Source organism: Schistocerca serialis, chromosome 2 (genome assembly GCF_023864345.2).
Source record: "Schistocerca serialis cubense isolate TAMUIC-IGC-003099 chromosome 2, iqSchSeri2.2, whole genome shotgun sequence".
In the NCBI taxonomy this organism is placed as follows: Eukaryota; Metazoa; Arthropoda; class Insecta; order Orthoptera; family Acrididae; genus Schistocerca; species Schistocerca serialis.
Window position 1 is genome coordinate 247917358 of NC_064639.1, and position 14222 is coordinate 247931579.

Genomic DNA, 14222 nt, shown 5'->3' on the forward strand with positions numbered 1-14222 from the left:
GAAACTACATTACCACTACAGAATACCAGTAGCTGTCGCGACACTTTCATTGCGTGTGCGAACCGGCTTGAGTCACTTTTATCCCAAATGCTACCTACACTTTCTCTCATTTTGCTATAGTTTCAGTGTACCTGGTCTCAGTCACGTCAACGCCACGCAAAGAGCGATCTTTGGCCAAATCTAATGATAGCATTGTGTGAATGTGTTTAGGAAATAATATGATTTATCATCCACTGTCTGTCATTGGTGAACTTCTTCCCATCGTTTGACCAGTAAACTATCTCGAATATAGTCAGGAGTCTGCATTTATGACTCGATCAGTGAAACTATATTTCCCTTCTTTAATTAAATGTGAATCTGGGAATTCCTTTTTATGCTGTTTGACTATGCTGATCAGAGAAATTACTTGTTACATGCATCATATCTATTTAGAGAAAGACAGTTGAATATTTATTGTTTAGAGGCGTGTTGTGTTTGCGGTTAGAAAGATGTTGAACGAACAAGTTGAAACAATTTTGGGCTGTGAAAAATATTTGTAATGAGGACATAGGCCAAAACAAATACTACTATAAATTTTAACTCTTGTAACAAGACGAGCTTGGTATATATCCTATATACTTTCCATCCCTGTCGAGGGTTTAGTGTGGAGTTTGGTATTCTGTTGCGAAAGTTTGGAACAGTTTTCAGGCAAACAATATGCAGGAATCTGTAAAACTTTAGATTTTTAAAGGTGTGTATCCTTGCCGTGACAATTTCAGAAATAACAAAGCACACATACGTGATGGCCTTGCTGTTGGTAGCCGTGTAGGATAATGTTATCTATGAAGTTGCATATTCGTTTCAAAACTGGAACACATGGTGTTAATAATGTGATATGAGTAATATGATATTTGATAGTATTCTTGGAACTGCAATTGGTTTGCATGGCAAAGATATGCCAATATCTTATATAAGTGATTATCGCTGCGGAGAGTAAGGTAAGATGTTAATCAGGTTCTTAATCTTTTATTAGTAACAATTTTATTATTGTCTTCGTTGCTTGGTTATGATTGAACTCAAAAATGCTGTTTCAGTGTTGGTAAAAATTTCGTGAAATTTGAGAATGTAACCTCTAACAATGCGGGCAAGTTCATCCCTCCAATTAATTTATTTTTCGAGAGATTACGCAATATGTATTAATGGTGGTAAAGTGGAGTCTTAATTGAGAAATAATTAAAATGGAGACAATGTGAATGTTAGACGACAGTTTTGTCAACAGATCGCACCTTAACCATTCTCATTTACCATTCGAAAAGGTATATATACCGCACCTATTTTGTATGGAGAGATGCTGGACTTTGTTGGTGTACGTGCTTGAATTTTGCAACAAATTATTTTCGACATGTGATGCTCTAATTTTGATGCATCTTAGGTCGAGTGTTACATTGCGTTATCAAGAGAGGAGTTTGCTAATTCGCAGAGATTATAAAGTGACCCTGTTTTAAATCTTTTTACTTTCGAATCAGATTGTTGTTAGATTTTGCAATTCCTTCATTGCACTGGTTTCACTTAACACCGGCAGTACCATTGTGTTTCTAGTTTTCTATTGCACACTACATTCTGTGCCAAGGTTAGTTGTTCGAATTATTAATCTATGTTTTTCGATTTCTTCTGCATTTTGCAGCAAGTTAACAACTTCTATGACTTAGACCTAATGAAATTGTTAACTTTATCGTTATAAGGAATGCCGTAGACATCTTTCTTAACCTTTCCGGTATCTAAGTTTCTCTGTTGAACTATAATTCATGACTGTTATTATGTTTTTAATACTGATACTGTGGTATCATAGTTTATGTTGCTGTAGAAAGACAAGGGAATGACCAAAAGTACCATGCCTAATAAATCATGGTGGTGTTGTACTTCACCTTCCTGTTGTGTGTCATCTTATACTTCATTCTGAACAGTTTCTTGTTGTCAGTATGACAACAATCGTTAATGACTTCTGATCTGCTAGCAACCATTTGACTTTGAGCATTAATTGCTCCTCTTGTGAGGAAGGTGTAGGCCTGTACTCGTTCAGAAATTCCACCAAGGTAGATGTAGCAGTCTTTGACAGTATATTGTAGGTTGGTGTGTTTCCTACAAGGTTGTTGATCCATAGCATCAGTGTGTTTTACGATATAGATCTCTTAGTTTTACTGAATATTCAGGTAACTATTTAAAGTGTTGCAGAGAATTCTGTAGTACTTAGGGTACGAAAATGTGTTGAGCTAGGAACAGTGAAAAACCACTATACGATTCCCTGAAAAGAACTTGGACAACGCTAAAGTCATATGATATATACAACCACCAGTGAAAAATATTATAGGCTATTGGATTTCTTGAAGGCAGGAACACATTTTCTGTGTGTTCATAGAATATGGGACATTACTAACACTCCACCTTGTTTTTGGTGTGCTGTTAGCTGATATTGTAGGAATTATCTCTTACGAAAAAACAACAAGCAGAGCTAGTTTACAGGCAGCATTTACTGTCAAATGGTCAGGTTTTCTCAAAAATCATTCGGACACTGTAATAAACTTCATACACCATATGTGTGATCACTTTTTCTCCCTTCAGTTGGAAAAAAATGCACTTTCTTATGGCCTGAAAACTGTGTGCAGTATTTGCTATTTGCAGTTTTTTCCCCCTCTTTCAAAAGCTGGTCTATCCCTGGGAACTAGCTGTAAAAAATTTTTGCTCAGTGAACAATTTCACAAGATGATGTCAAATTCTGTGTCATTCTCTTTTCTCAAAATTGACATATTTTAGTATATGATTTATACCATTTTCTGCCTGGTCTTCCACTAGTAAATGGGTTTTGTCTCTTCTTTTTACATACTAGTTACTATACACTGTCCAGCAGAATTTTGTGTAGTGCTTTAGCAGTCAACAAAAGTTGCTGGACTAAAATATTTCCTTTATCCTCAGCTGGTGTTGTGAAATAGCAAAAATTGACACTTCGTCACCCTTGGCATACCATTATCTTTGGCTTCAGTAGACATTTGGTGCCTCCCTGGATAGCTTTTATCGCCTGTTCATTTTTGTAGCTTGTAACTTCTCTTGGCCTTGAACCTGGAACAAGCTGCATCAGTTATTGACAGCCAGGTGTTCCAGTCCTCTGAATCTTGTTAAGCATTTCACATTCCCTTGGTCTTGTCGCTGAAACTGTTTCCATGTTTTGATTGGCCATGTCAAAATGAAGGGAGATCGCATTTTTATATAAATTCATGGGTCTTAACTTCGAATATACTCGCCTCTGTAGTTGAGCTGCTAACACACATTTGTTCAGTTGCATTCGACTTTGAGGTAAGCCAGTTAGAATCCTTATGGTGGAAGAAAATTTCACTGCCAGTGTTTGAAGGTCATGAGAGAGTTGGCGTCGTGATGTTCGTGATCACCAGTCTTTGCACCTTTGTGTGGGTGATATATACTGTTAGTAAATCTAACAAGTGAATGTTACATATCTTGCATTAAAGAAGAGCCCTTCCTTAACATTTGTCTCTGCAAAAATAGTGAAAGTTGCTCTCAGAACATCATCAATCACTTAATAATTTATTTCCCTTACAAAACAACTGAGCAATAAAAATCTCATAAACGTTTAATTTAATCGTTCAGGGATCATCTTCAAATAGTATAGGATCTGTCATGGTAATACAGTGAAAATCGCTCAAAATACACATACAAGTAGGATTTATAGATCTAATTTTAAGAAGTAGGGCAATCGGTCAGTCACGGTCTTGTTGAAATGATTTAGAAAAACAAATCGGGATCTGTTCAGAACAAACTCCAACCTCCCAAATAAAGGTTCATTGTTTTAACAACTGCCCTTCCTCATTTGGTTGACACACAGTGACTGCTGGAGATTCCTGCACCATGAACATCTTGGGCAAAATCAAAGATTATGTATCCACCCATCGGCTTTGACCTGTGATGTCATTGAGATGGTGGACATACCTATTTTAAGCTATGGTGATCATGGCATCACTCATTACCCACAAAGACACACAAATATTACGAAAAATATTTAACCTGTAACTAGTGGGACAACTGCGGGAATTTGAGGATTTTAGACATTGACAAACAAAATATATATTGTCCTAATACTGATGAGATACTAAATAAATGCTAAGCAAAAATGAAGCAATCAGAATCCTCAATAGTCAACAAAACCACAATTTTAGAAAAAGTATCAGAAATCTCACTTATCGTATATACTTTAAACAAGGTCCACGATACCATGAACACATGCACAGATCTAAAACCCAGTGCCAGTAATTTCACTTGACTATATATCTAAAACTGTCTGTGGTACCACAAAACCAAACTCACTCATGTAACAAATATTAAAAACCAAAACTCACAAATCTAGGTAAAACAAACTCCACAGTACTTTCCACTCACAATTGAACATAATCACCAGAAACTAGCAAAATCCAGAAATTCATAAAAAAAGTGCATTAACACCAGTTTTGGTAAACAGGAAGCACATAATTATGCACATAAACATACTATACATTCTACAACAAAAAATTATAACCATGAAAACAGTCAACACACAAGTCTAGCATCAGCAAAAATGTCAACAGCACAATTTCTTGAATGGTCAGTGTAGACTACTTGGAATAGGAACTGGTCCAGATAGAAAGCCATGTATTGTCCTGTGACAACGCCACATATGCTGGACCCAATCCATAACTACCGAAATATACGACATAAAATGAGAGCTGCATGCATACGCACCCTGTACTAATAATTCCACATCTGAAAACAACTCTTAATGCCCACAACTGCCAACATCAAAATACATCACTAACAGACTGCCACAAATTCCTCAAATATTATTGTCACAAATAGCACTCAAGAAGTGGAATAAATCGCTAACAGCACTCGCAAACAACTTAGAAACATATGTAACCCACACTAGAGAATGCTGCCACATAGTCCAATACACCTTCTGCAAACAGAGTCCATTTTAAATGTGCTGTGCCCCTGTGGACTTCACACAAGACAACAGTTACGTCACAAGGTGAAACAAAATTCCTGTTCCAAAACCTGGAAAGGACAAACATCTCCCCTCTAGTTGTCGCCCCATATCTCTCACGAATATTGTGTGTAAGGTTTTGGAGCATATAGTGAATTGCTGTTTAGGCTGGTGGCTGGAGTCCCGAAACCTTTTAACACCTGTTCAATGCGGTTTCCGAAAGCATCATTCTGCTGTTGACTATCTTGTTGCTCTCTCTACTTATATCATGAACAATTGTCTCAGGAAACGCCAAATGGTAGCAATGTATTTTGGTCTGGGGAGGGCATGCAATACCTGTTGGAGGATAGGCATCCTCCGCACACTGTTCTCTTGGGGCTTTCGAGGTCAGCTACCCCTTTTCATTAGTGAATTTATGACAGAGCACGGGTTTAAGGTGTGGGTGAATACTACTCTCTCCCGTTCTTTCTCTGAAGCAAACAGGGTGTCCCAGGGTTCCATGGTAAGTGTTGTACTGTTTGCTATCACCATAAATCCAATTACGGATTGTCTCCTTCCCAGTGTCACGGGATCCCTCTTTGTCAACAATTTTACAATCTACTACAGCTCTCAATAGACCAACCTTCTTGAACGACATCTTCAAGGATGTCTCGATCGCCTCCACTCGTGGAGCATCGAATCCGGCTTCAGATTTTTTTCGCCGTCTGTGTAAATTATGGGTGTCATACGGAGTTTCCTCTGCCTTCCTTACATCTAGGCCTTGTTGACCTTCCGTTCGCGCACATCGCCAAATTCTTGGAATTTACATTGGACAGAAAACTGTGCTGGTCTTCCCACGATTCATATCTTTCAGCTTATAGCCTGCGATCCCTCAACACCCTTTGTTTTTTGAGTGGTAACTCCTAGGGAGTGGACAGAATGGTCGTCCTCCGCCTCTATCGCGCCTTAGTGCTCTCGAAATTGGACTATGGAAGCATAGTTTACTCCTCCGCATAGCCATCAATTCTTCGGCATTTCGACTATGCCCTCCATCATGGATTGCATTTAGTGTCTGGAGCTTTTTACACCAGCCCCATGGAGAGCGTTTACGCTGAAACTGTTGAACCTCCGCTGTCCAATTCGCGAGCTGTCCTACTGAGTCATTACGCTAGTCATCTGCCTTCCATGCCTGCTCATCTGACCCATGCCCTTTTTTTCGACGCCTCCTTGGATTTAGGGTATGCAGGGGCTGCTCTTCCTCTCTTCTATCACCGGGAGTCTGTTACGTTCTCTTTTCTTCCACTTTCCTAAAACTTTCTCGACAAATGGGGGCACGGTGCCACCGTGGCCTTGTCCCCAGACGTGCCTTCTTCGTGACCTTTCTCAGCTTCTCAAGGATAGTACCCCCCTTCCCCCCCCTATAGTTTATCATCGGGCATTTACTGCTCTGTGCACACAAATGGAGGATGCCACATTTATTTACACTGACGGCTCAAAGACCACATTTGGTGTTGGGAGTGCCCATATATGTTTTGGCGACACCCCCATTAGATTTCGGCTTCCTGACCAGTGTTCAGTTTTTACTGTGGAGCTTAATGCTGTTCCGCAGACTGTCCAATTCATCTGTCGCCATAAGCGGCTACAGTATATTATATGCATGGATTCGCTCAGCTCTCTTCTCAACCTCCAAGCTCTTTATCCTGTCCACCCTCTGGTTCTCCGGATTCAGGACTGCCTCCACTTGTGTGTGTGTGTGGGGGGGGGGGGGGGCGGGGCATCTTCGTGGCATTCCTCTGGATCCCAGGGCACATTGGCATCTGCAGAAACAAGGCAGCCAATATAGCGGCAGCAGTCTCTCTTCCTCGGCCCGCTGTTCGCACAGTTCCCTTTGCCGATCTGCAGAGCGTCTTATGTCATCGTGTTGCCCTTTTACGGCACACACATCGGTCTACACTTCCCGATAATAAATTACAGGATGTAAAACCTCTTCCCTGTGATCGGACCTTTTCCTCCCGGACTTGTCATTGAGAGGAGGTAATTTTAACTAGATTCCAGATAGGGCACTATCTTTTTAGCCATCGACATCTTTTAAGTGGCGATTCTCTGCCGCTTTGTACTGTGCTGTGGGTGGTGAGACACCTTTTACTTCAGTGCCCCTATTTTAATCCGCTACGCGCCTGTTTACAGCTGTTGCCTGATATATCTTCCCTTTTAGCAGATGACACGAACTCAGCCGATCACGTCCTTGAGTTTATCAGTGTTAGTGAGATGACATTGTTTCGCTCCCATTCATGCTGATTTAACATGCTGTTTTTTTACACTTCCCTGAGTCACAGAATGGGTGCTTACGACCATTGCAGTTTTGCGCCCTAAAACCGTAATCAGAAAAATTTCTCTTGACCCCTTTGTTGCTATGCTCTTTGAGCTAATTCCAGTCTGTTTGGATAACTGATGTCGGGCCTGTGAATGTGCAGTTATGCCACATGCACGTCTTCTTGTCCTGTTCTGAATCCACCTGAAGACCTTAGTCGGCATCACATTATGCTGACTAAGATGTTAAACTCAGAATGATACATTAGTGGTGTACACTATATGTTTTTGCAAAAGATTCCCTTGTAATAGCATTACATTGTGATCATGTATTGTAGTGTGACAGGATGTTTGTTATCCCCTTTCAGTGTTAACATCTGATGCGGGTAGTATTTAATTGTATAGCATTCGTTAGTTGTGAATGTTTTAGGTTACTTTTAAATGATGTGTTTAGCACTTTTTTCTTCTTCTTCTTCTTCTCATATGGTATTTTGTTGTACAATTTTATTCCCTGATAGAAAATGCTGTTTTGGGTTTGTTTTTCCTTTATAAATGTAAGTCCAAACCGAATTTTCTTTCTTGATCACGGGGAGAATTATTAATGGAATATTGAGTTGTGTCTTCCTTTATATACTCAACAGACTGGTAGATCTGCTCACTTGGTGCAGTAAGGATACCTATTCCCCCCCCCCCCGCAAAAAAAAAGAGTAAGTTAGTTCTGTACAGTAAGCCAGACTACTGCATCTAGTTAAATTCTTATGATCCTTTCAAGCAGTTTTAAAAATTATCCGTATTTTGTGCCTCACATTTTCATAGTAAGATATGAATGTACGTTAGAATATTGTGTAACCACAACATTGGCTTTTAAAAACTAATGATAGAACTGTAACAACATAACATGCTGATGAAATTTTTTACAATTTTTTTTTTTTTTTTTTATGTTCATTCCATGTTATGGTTGATATTTGTCCCTAAAAACTCTGTTCATTGTGGTACACAATCTGTAGATTTCTCATATATGCTTAATGCAGAAGTGCCTACTATTTGTTTTCTTTGTGTTAAATGTTAATTTATTACATACTTCTCAATTGTAAACTCCTTCAGAGGTTCATTTGTTTTCTCTTATAATAGGTCTGCTATTTTAAGTCACTATGAAATTGAGATCATCAGAAAAATAACTCTCTCTCCATGTCTAATACTTAAAAGTTATTGATATATATTAGGAACAGAATTAGACTCGGTAAACTACTGTGAGGTCTCAGTAAACTATCGTGAGGTACGCCTATGTTTGTGTCTTTCTGGTCTGACAATTGTTTAGTTAAAATATTGTCAGCAGTTATGATGTGCACCCTCTCTGCTATTTTTCACAGAGTTTTTCACGTAAGACTGGAACAACCAGTTCCCCATACCTCTCACCCCTATTGCTTCTTGATTTTTTAGCAGTATTTTGTGGTCAACAGTGCCATAAACCTTAGACGAGTCTAAGTACATATCTTTAACACAGTAATCCTTGTCAAGGATTTTGACCACTTTTGTTAAATCTGTAACCGTCGATATTGTTCTCCCACTTCAGAAACCAAACTGTTATTTGTTAAAAAGTTTATATTTATTCATGCAACTCACTTTTCAGAATGAAGACCATAGTGAAACTGCATGTTTGTTAATGAGGCTTGCAAGCTGTTGATGCACACCTTCAGCACAAAGACTGGAACCTCGTCCATGCCTGCTAACTTAATTTCTAAATTGTCTTCCTGACTTCACACTCTGTGTAAAACATAATTGCCGTGCTAGGTATATGTGTCATTGTGAGTGCTTCATGTGTGTTGGGAAGATTTGGCTGCAAGTTCTCTGGAGGACTAGAGAATTATTCATTTAGAAAATCTGCTGATTCCTGAAGATTTTCTTTTATATTGCCCTTATCTGTGATTTGTATGTTGTTATATTTGTCTGTCATTCCCAGTGTCATGTTTTATGGCATTCCACACTACTTTGTTTCTGTTTCCTGCAGAATATATTTATTTCTGATTTTTTTTAAGCAAGCAGTACCCTCATGTATGCTTTTTATACTTGATACGTATCAAGGGCATTACAGAAGTGTCAGATTCCACCTGTCTGCTTTTACCCATGATATCATTAGTATGGCAGAAACGGCTAGTTTCCTTGTATACAAAATGGTGACAATGACATCACTACATACACGTACCAGCAGCAGATGCAAACAAAAATAAAAATGACACAATAACATGTCACTTAAAAAATAAAATGAAATTAATGGGACAGTTGTGAAAAATGGTTGGTTTTTGGCAGGGACACACGAAATATACAATAATAGAAAAAAACCGACCGTCCCGAAACAAATTACATCAAAAAAAATTTAATTGCAGCATTCTAGTACACCAACAAACCACAGGAATCTGCTATTTCCCTTGACCTATATAGCTCAATCACAGATATCCGTAATGAAAAACCAACATCTACAACTCAGAAAAGTGGAACCAAAACCTCAGCTCAAAAACCCAAATATCCCATATTTACTACTTCAATTAAAATAAAACTGACTGTCCATAAATATACAACAGACAGAACACCACAATTACTATAGAACGAAATAAAAACAAAAATTACTTATCAACAGACACCCCCGGAAATACCACATATGTTGGCCACAGTGTGCATGCACTCGTACACACACCAGAAACAAAAAATAATCCCCTAAAACATCCACAATCTGCCACCCATAAACCAACCCCATCCACTGATATTACACCTGGAAAAAACACCACCAGCAAAGAAACACGGAAGTAAATCAAAATCAGTCACATCTTACAAAAAAACTAATAGCAGCCAGACTGGTCCTCTCCAATATAATCTTTAAACGCCACCCCACCCCATAACCTGCCCCATTAACCCCACAAACACCCCATCCACCACACACACACAACCCCCTCAACTAACCACGCTCAGCCTATATGTACATCTACCCACAGCCCTCAAAAAAAATTTTGAAAAATACAATAATTATCAGGGATACTCTCTGCCAGCAATACTCATCTAAATTGGATTGCAGGTTGGAAGACCCCCATCACTGATTTAATTGCCACCCAAAATCTCTCTATAGTGTTAGTACAAGTTCTAGTGTCATAATCCTTAAACTCAGTTCTGTGGTTAACTACTAAATGCTCACTGCCTCTCTTCCCCAAACCCATATAAGTCGAAATTGAATCAGAAATTATAGTACTATCTCCCTCGATACATTCCTCAATCAGACCCACCAGTTCCCTCCTATGACCCTACAAAATCCTAAAAATACGGTCACCCTTCCCACCCCCAAATAACAGCCGTCCACACCCACAACCCAGCTCAAGACCTCTGAATAAACCTCTCGATGAAAAGAAAACCAATCCAAAACAGTTCTCTCACTCATACTAGTCTCATGCATATAAAAATTTATAGTGTACCGATAACAAAAATAATAAGTAAGGAGGCCAATCACCCACATGGCCAACCTAGCTTTCTCAAATCAGGTGCCACATCTTATCAGCTGCCAGAAATTGTCATGCCAACAACACCACATATATGTGCCCCTGGTCCGAGCCGCCGGAAATCTCGTCAGCCTCGTGTTGTTGCCACAAACGTGAGACATAACATATTTAACAATAAGACCAAACATCTGCAGAAACTGTGACAGACATCATATCGTCACCCACCGCAGATTGTAATGATACACTCGTGAACTTCACTAACAAAAAAGCAATAAAGAAATTAGCTTCTTTCTGCACAACAAACACCAAACTAATCAGACCTAACAAAAATGCCAAACACACAAACAAGAAAACATTAATAACTCACTGAAAACGCTTCCATAATCCACGGTATCACACCAACTACCTAAACTCAAATAAACATATTTACAATGACAACCAAAAATCAAATGCACCAAATACCACTTGTTAAACTCAGCTCGGTCACATCCATCGCCAGAGAGCACCATCAAATACAACACAACGTCTACAAACACATCAACTCAGAAACACTGCGCCATAGTGACGTCACACACACCACCACCATTACATTATGGGTCAAAGCAGACTGGTGGAATCGGACACTTCCATTGACCTGAATCTAGGAATTGTGGGTTAGTGTAGTGCTTATGTACAGAAGTGGGAAGTAAGTGTGTGGGAGGCCTTTCTAATAACCACAGCCACTGTGGTCGAAGTGCCTACTTTTGGAAATGTCTCCTAAAATTAATTTAATCAATATGCGGAATTTAGAGAACTTAGGATCTACATTCTTTTTTCAAATATGCATTACTCTGGGTTTGATTTGCCAATACCCTAGAAAAAGTATGTACTTTTACTTTCAGACAAGATCCTTTTATAGACCTGCAGTTTTGTTTTCTGGCGCTACCTGTATGTATGTATATGGTCTAAGACTGCTGCTGTAGTATTTGATATCCTAGTAGTAGCGTTAGCCTTCTTGCCATGCCAAAATGCTTAAATTTGTCTTAATATTCATGTATCCATATCCTGTATTAGTTTTGGGCGCTGAAGATCTTCCCGGGACTTGAGTTAATTTATTGAAGAAAGTATCTTCATTACCAGTAGGTGAGTGGTGTGCTCACACACACACACACACACACACACACACACACACACACACACACACATATACAAATGAGTAACTTCTTATAGGTGTTTAACTTTGTTAATTCAACAGTTATCAATTGAAAATCTTTACACTAACCGTGATTGGATGTTCTAAAGAGCAACTTGCACATTCATATGAAGTACCACCATGTGCTGTATTTGTCTCCACTTCATTGTTCTGTTATGCATACCACCATCCTCCTCAAAGACCGTAACCAACTCCAAGTGCAAGTTGCTTATACTGTGGTCAGTTCATTGTCTTGGGCTGAACTGTCTGCTTAGAGCTACATTTCTGCCTTCCCTATTGCAATGAACCCTGTTGACAGACGCTCAGTCAGGTACCTGAACGACCAGCGGCCCTCAACAGTGCATTGCCTCTCGCGCTCTTATGTTCCCAGTACAGATGAGCTCGGCTAGTCATCATGTAAGCAGAAGGGGCGGCGTAAGTCTGGCATGATGCATGGATTTGCCCCACGCTGATCTGCGGTACTCTCACTAATTAATTCTATGAACTTTTTTTCCCAGTTCTGTAGGGGGTGTAGGCCATGCTTAGTGTTACTCAATCTCCCAATAGTGTCCATCAGCAACAGTGCAGTGTGAACTTAGTCAGCATTCATCAGTCATCTGCAGCGCCTCATTGACTTGCCATACAATGCTGGCAAGATGTGACCATATGTGTAACTGGAACAGCTCAACCATGCTAACATTGGGTGCTATCAGTTATGGTCCTCAGGGCACCACCTGTGTTGTACATCCTATACCTATACAGGCAGTTTCCTGTCCCACCCTCTTAACAAACTGATTATATTTAGCGATCCTAAAGGTTAGTGCACAAATGTGGCTATTTGCGGCAAAAAGTATTTAAAAAAGGTGAGGATGTGTATAGAACGGAGTTCAGGTAAACAAGACAGACATTTGTGCAGAGCTCAGGTTTCCAGCTCTGTGCCAGTCTTAAAATACCATGACAATTTGACAAGTGTCGTACCCACCATCAGCATTGATAAGGTATCCAAAATGTGAAATGTGCAAAAAGAACAAAAATATAATACAGATTTATCTTTCAACCAAGGACTTAAATGACACTTGTCCTTGACTCGCCATCTTGCCAACCCATCCTGCTACCATATAGTAAGACATAAAATTTCCTATATACATACAAAAGCGAATGATTTCACTTCCTTTACTACTTACCAAAACTTGGAAGTGACAAAGACTGGAGCACTGTCAAAAGGCTGGTGCTTCTACTTTATATGTGTTGCCAAGTCTCGCTAATGTCCTAATCAATGGTGTATAATCCTCATTGAATTTATGTAAATTGTGTGTGTACCACATGTTAGGCTATTTTAAGATTGCAACATAAGCCATTGTGTTGTGTAGTACCACAGTTACAAAAAATTGGTTGCAAATGCTCTTAACCTGACTCAAAAGAACTTAAATTGACTGTAAAAAGTGATGTAAATATAGCAGTAGCGGTGAGAAAGAAAGGCAAAAGGAGACAGTGTAAGTGAGAGGAGAAAAAGAGGGAGTGTGCCGCATATAGATAGCGGCAGTGAGAGGAAGTTACTAAGAATGAAGGCTTTCAAAGAGAGACTGGGTAAAAGGCCGCAGAATGTTCCATCTAAAAGAGGATGAATATGTTCGTCTGCCAAAATTTTTGGTGAGAAAGGCAGAATGAGGATTGGGGTAGGTGGTTTCCAAAGTTTCTGCCAGTTTTCTAAAGATGAACGTCTTCATCTTTTATGTGCTTCGACACAAGCATTTTTCCAATGGTGATGTACGTACAGTTCCCCCTGACCCCCACCCCAATGATGTAATGTAATTTTTTAAGGGCCTTTGATAGCTACTGAAATGAGACTTAGTATAGATTTCCAAGTGAAGAATGTTAGATACTGAACACTGCCTTTTCCTAACCTGTTGGCCAGACTTGTCCTCGGTTGTTTGCTCAATAAGACTGTTTCAGGATTTTGTTGCAATTGAACTTGTAGTACCATGTGAGTTAAAATTCTGTAAACCATGCTGGATTTTGGCGAAATAAGCTTATTTTAACATACTAACAACAGAAAGGAAAAATAAGTTTATAAGTCAAGCGAAAATAACTTGCCGTTATGTTGCAATTTCATCTTAATTCGTTAACCCATTGTGTTTTTAATAAGTGGTTGACTTGAATTACTGATTGTTGTGGCACAAACTGTTAATATAATCATTTGCAGACTTGCCATCTGTATCTTACAAGATCTGCTTGTGAGTGACCTTCAGCTGTTGAACTGCACCTCCCTACCATGGGG

General features: G+C 39.3%; 1 protein-coding gene across 2 annotated transcripts in view; it reads left to right on the forward strand.

The window, feature by feature from the left end:
* Positions 1 to 552: 552 nt before the first annotated feature.
* Positions 553 to 14222, forward strand: part of LOC126457003 (transcription initiation factor TFIID subunit 3-like) — a 58357-nt gene continuing 44687 nt past the window's right edge. For both annotated transcript variants that reach the window (XM_050092971.1, XM_050092970.1), the window contains exon 1: positions 553 to 977. The gene's annotated coding sequence lies outside the window, so the exon portion shown is untranslated. The remainder of the gene's footprint in view (positions 978 to 14222) is intronic.